This window comes from Octodon degus, unplaced genomic scaffold (assembly GCF_000260255.1).
Source record: "Octodon degus isolate 3935 unplaced genomic scaffold, OctDeg1.0 scaffold00132, whole genome shotgun sequence".
NCBI lineage: Eukaryota > Metazoa > Chordata > Mammalia > Rodentia > Octodontidae > Octodon > Octodon degus.
In genome coordinates, this window is record NW_004524708.1 from 960,615 (window position 1) to 965,980 (window position 5,366).

At 40.8% G+C, this 5,366-nt stretch overlaps 1 pseudogene; it reads right to left on the reverse strand.

Moving 5' to 3' along the window:
- Positions 1–1,362: 1,362 nt before the first annotated feature.
- LOC101568085 lies at positions 1,363–1,792 on the reverse strand (annotated as a pseudogene).
- Positions 1,793–5,366: the final 3,574 nt, after the last annotated feature.

Genomic DNA, 5,366 nt, shown 5'->3' on the forward strand with positions numbered 1-5,366 from the left:
CTTTTATTCTTATACATATTTTGATTCTTGATTAATATTTTCATTTGAATGCCATTGCCAGCTGTCATTTTTCGCACATTAATAAAAGTAACAAATTGGACTCTTGAGCCCAGATCTCCATCCAAGATATGTTCTGTTTCCCTATTTTCAAAAGCTGGTTGATAGGGCTCACTGAGTGCTGAGAAGAACATTTTACAGATCATGTGTTTCTATCTTTAAAGATCTTCCTCTCTAATACTACTTTCTGTAAGAACTAGTTACTTTGGCTTCCCCAGACTGCCAGCTCCTTCTCCTCAACCCAGGGGTGCAGTCACATCTTCCTGGGGACTGTTTCCTATTCAGTACATAGAAGGTTTTTCCAGGCAGTGATGTAAGGTATTGAAAGCATTCAACTTACTGGTGTCTCACCGCTCAGGGATTACCATCTTTCACTGCTTGATTCCCAGCAAGCTGAGTGTTGTTGTTACATATAGTCATGCAGATTTCCTAAACGGAGGGCAAAACTGATTCTGGGGAGACTGAAAGTAGAAATTTATCTAATGTTTAAAATTTTAGAAAGTCATTAGAACTTGTTTGGACATTAAAAGATCCTACAACAGATGAAACAAATTTTAAAAAGAAAACCACAACTGGAAGATTAGAGTGAAAAAAAAAAAAAAACTAATCTAAAGTCAATGTAATCAAATAACTATGGACATAGAAACCAATGAAATGAGAGTTCAGAAATGAATTCTTATGGTACTTTAATGGTATTTTTATTTATTTTTTTGAGTTTGAATAATTTTTAATTTTAGATACAAAAAGTGAGCACTGACCCTTTTACACAGAGGTTTGATAGCCAAAATGTGTAGAGGAAATGAGCCCCTGCTCTGTCCCCCACATCCCTGATCATCCTCATCATGGGGCTGAAGCTGCAACAAGCCTCCCTCTCCAACGCACGCAGAGGTTCCCAGCTGTACAGTTTGGTGTCAACTTTCTAATGTGTGCTCTCCCCTCCCAACACCGGCATTCTTGGAAAGAAAAAAATGACCCAAACCAGTCACTAAGGGTAGGAGTGTCCACTAGTTTTGGTTTCTACCTCACCAACCTCACCTTGGGGTAGTTAGGAGTGGCTTACTAAAAGGATTTGGGTGGCCAGAGCTGAAGAACTGTCTGCATAGCTTCACTCTGGTGTCAGTGAGGACAGGAGGACAGTAAGGACAGTGTGGAGGGTACACCTGTAGGTTGGGATTCTCCATGAAACAACAAAGAGAGAATTCTCTCAAGTTTAGATCAATGTGTCAAAGTTAAAAAAAAAATACAAATCATCAGCAGTTCAAACAACCGAGTCTCACCAAGAAGGCTCAGATGTTATTAGTATATCTAGATCTTTCCAGGAAGTGAAGGCAGAGCCCCTGGCATTCCTCCTGAGATGCCTGTGTTAGGCCCTAGAAGGGTCTGTTGCTGCTGCTGCTGCAGCTGCTGCTGCTCCATTTGCAACTACTCAGTCTCAAACACAACAGGAAGAACCAGGATCATAAAAGAAGTGGTCCCGATTCACAAGCCTGCCCTGGAAACCCTGTACATTTTTTGAGTCACAAAGTGGGAGAGATCGAAAGTGGCTCCGGCAGGGGTCTGGACCCTTTCAGGGAACATCTCTGTCAGACCCCACAGACTCTCTGACAAGGTCTCGTCTAAGTTGTCATCGTCGTCCTCTTCCAGTTCTTCCTCATCTTCTCTGTGTCCCTTTTCAGGAGCAACTCACCTTCGGTCATGGGCTCCCAGCACTAGCAGCGGCCGCTGCGGTGGCCATGAGCATAGGGATTACTGGACATGGAAAGAAGCGCGGTGTTTACTTGTCAAGTAAGTATTTAGTATTTACCTCACACCACATACAAAAATCAACTAACTCAAAATAATAGAACCAAACTTTAGGAGGCAAAACATTAAAATTTATACAAAAAAATTGTAGATATCCTTGACGTTACATTAGATGAAGAGTGCATAATATGAATTAAAACTCAGTGTATAGAATAATAAATTGTTAAGTTGGATTTCATCATATTTTAAAACACTGTTCTTTAAGAGATAAAGTAATAAATAAGAGAATATATTTCCACATTATATACATGATAAATTGACTTGTACCTATAATACATAAAATTTTCACAATTTAATATTAAGACAAAAATCCTATTGACTATTTCACTGAGGAAGATGTTCAAATGTGTAGTAGTGTGTGGAATAATGCTCACTCTCATGAATCCCTACGGAAGCACAAATTAAGCCACAGTGTGATAGCACTGTACTGCCTCTTCAAAAGGACAGGAAGCAAGAGGTTTTGGCAAAGATGTACAGAAAATGGAACTTTTGAATGATGCTCTGTGAAAGTGAGATGGTGCAACCACTTAGGAAAGCAACCTGATGATTAACCAAAAATAGGACATAAATTTTCCATATGGTTCAACAATGTCACTTCTAGGGATATTCTCACAATAGAGAAAGACATATGCCACAGAAACCCTTGCACACAAGCATTCATTAAATGCGCTTGTAACTAGCCATTTTCTAATTTCTAGTTGTAGAACTAAAACATGAGAAAATGTAGCTGGTACATTCATACCATGAGATGTGTTGGTGAGATTGCTCTTCACCAATAGCAAGGAACAAACTACTCATAATGTGACAAATGAGCACACTTTTTCTCCACATAATAAGTGGAGAAAAGCAGAGAATTCATATCATATTATTTCATTTATCTAAGATTCTCCAGAAAATGTGAATTGGTCATTGTTATAGGCTGAGGTGCCAAAGTAGGGAGACAATGACTTACCTGCTGTTATGGCTAGTGTCTAATTGCCCCCCCAACAGCTTCACACAGTCATGGGACAGGGATTTCTAGAGTTTGAGATTTAACTCATGATCCACTGGGATTACGGGTCTTAGTATTGCTGGGATCATGGGAGTGAGTACTACACCCAGCTTGGAGTGGATAGCTTGAATGCAACTTAAGAGAGACAGACTTCCTCTCTGTTGCCATTGTTGGTGCTACTTCTCCCTTTTGTTCTCTGCTTTTTGCTACTGCCATGAGAGTTTACTCTCTACCATTACTGCTCTTCCTTGGAGCCAGCTGAGTATGGACTGAAACTTCCAGTAACTGTGAGCTAAATAAACCTTCCTTTATTTCATTTTGGGAGTTGGGTATTTGTCCCAGAAATGAGAGAAGAGTAACTGAGAAAGAATTTGCTACCACAGAACAGGGGTCATTGATGTGGCTAAACCACACCATGTAGATTATGAGTTTTTGGGAATGCCTTATGGGAAGAGATAGCAAAGGTTTGGAGATGTTGCCTACTAGAGCTGGAATGCCTCCAGCTCTTCTGTTTGGGAGATTATGGTCAGAGCTCAGAATACCAGAAGGCTGATAGAAGGACTGCCTGTAAAGACAAGACTGGTGAGGATTCTGCTGTGAATAAGGACTTTGTTGGTTTTTGAACTCCACATGATTTGTGTTTTGGCTTGGCAGAATCTTTGTCTGCATTTTGTTCATGTCCACAGACTGTGCCTGAGAGTGAGTTTAAGCATGGTGGACTGATTAACCTTTCAAAAGATATTTCAAAGCAGCCAAACATTGAGGGAGTGGTTTGGCTGTTGTTGGAGAATTTTAGCCAGATTAATGTGAGAAACAAGAGCAAAGAGCCCATCAGTATGACTTAAAATATGAGTTTAGCCAAAAAAGAAGCCCCAATAAAGCTGTGGTCTGCAAAGATGAAGCTGAGAGGATCTCCATTGCCAAGAAGGAATTAGAGAATGAAAAGAATGGCCTGAAGACATCAAACGAGGTGAAAGGTCTTCATTCTTTGCAATATAAGAATTGCAAAGGTCATGGGCTTTTCCTTGAGGGGGAAAGCTGCTGAGCCCCATGTGCCAGAATGGTGGTGGTGGCCACACCAGATTCCAGAATGGTGCCAGCTTGGAGAATTCACTCCTCAGAATTAGGGTCAGAGTGCTCAGAAATCCAGACACTTGACCCCTGTAGCTAAGAGAGAAGAAAGCCTGGCTACTGCTCCATCTGGCAGCAGACCTTGGCATCATCCACGTGACACTGGTGTTAGGTGCATCCAGAATGCAGGAGTTCTGAGGCTAAGAAGGCTTCCACCTAGATTTCACAAGAAGGCCTGGGAGTCCAGGCAGTGTCTCTGAGACAGCATTGTGTAAAGCTGTGAGTGAGAAGCCTATTCAGTGGAAATTCCAGAAGTTTGGAAAAGCTAGGAACATGGATCACTGGAGGAGGGAGCAAAGCTGGCTTAAGAGAGAAGTCATGGAAGCTACCACCACAAGCGCCATAGAGGTGAAGCCACATGGAGCTCACAATTTGCAACAGATTGCTTCATATGTTCCATAAGGACCTACAGGATTTAATGATTGCCCTGCTTCATTTTGAACTTGTGTTGGTTCCAATGTTGGGTATCCCGCTGTGTGTACCTTTTGGAATGGTAATGTTTATCTTGTGCCATTGAATGTTGGTAGTGTTTAACTTTTCATTTATACATGGGCTCACGGGTAAAAGTTTGCTTTGGATCTTGGAGAAGACATGAACTTTTCAGCAATGCTGAAGTTGTAGGACTTTAGCAATACTTAGAGATGGATTAAAATGTCTTGCATAATGAATGTGCATGAGTCTTTGGAGTTTCAGGGGTGGAATGTTATGGTTTGTGTCTGGTTTTCCCCCCAAAGCCTCATACAGTCTTGGGGATGGGACTTCTAGAATTTGAGAATAACTCATGATCCACTGATTTATGGCTCTTAGTACTGCTAGGATTATGGATGTGAGTACTTCCCCCAGCCTGGGGCAGATAGCCTGAATACAACTTAAGAGACAGACTTTCTCTCTGTTGCTATTGTTGGTGCTACTTCTCTCATTTGCTCTCTCCTTTTTTGCCACTACCATAAAATTTTGCTCTCTGACATGTGCTGCTCTGCCTTGGAGCCAGCCAAGCATGGACTGAAACTTCCAGTAACTCTTAGCTAAATAAACCTTCCCTTTCTTCATTTTGGGTGTCAGGTATTTGTGTCAACAATAAGAGAAGAGTAACTGAGACACCTGAAAACGGACACAAAGTGTACTTTTCTGCAGAAAATACAGAAAATATACACTTCTTCCTAAATGTCATTGAAATGGACTCTGTGTAAATTATATCTCTCTTAATTGATTTTAAAAGAATTGACTCACCTGCTAATACTGTATATTCTCTCCAAATTTTTTGAAACAAATGGAAGTCTACCACCTTTGCTCTTGATTTCTAATGTTTATGTGCTACTGAAGTGAGCACTATTGGCCTCTAATGCAGAAAATCAGAAGTATAGAGTCTATTTGGAAAGTGTAC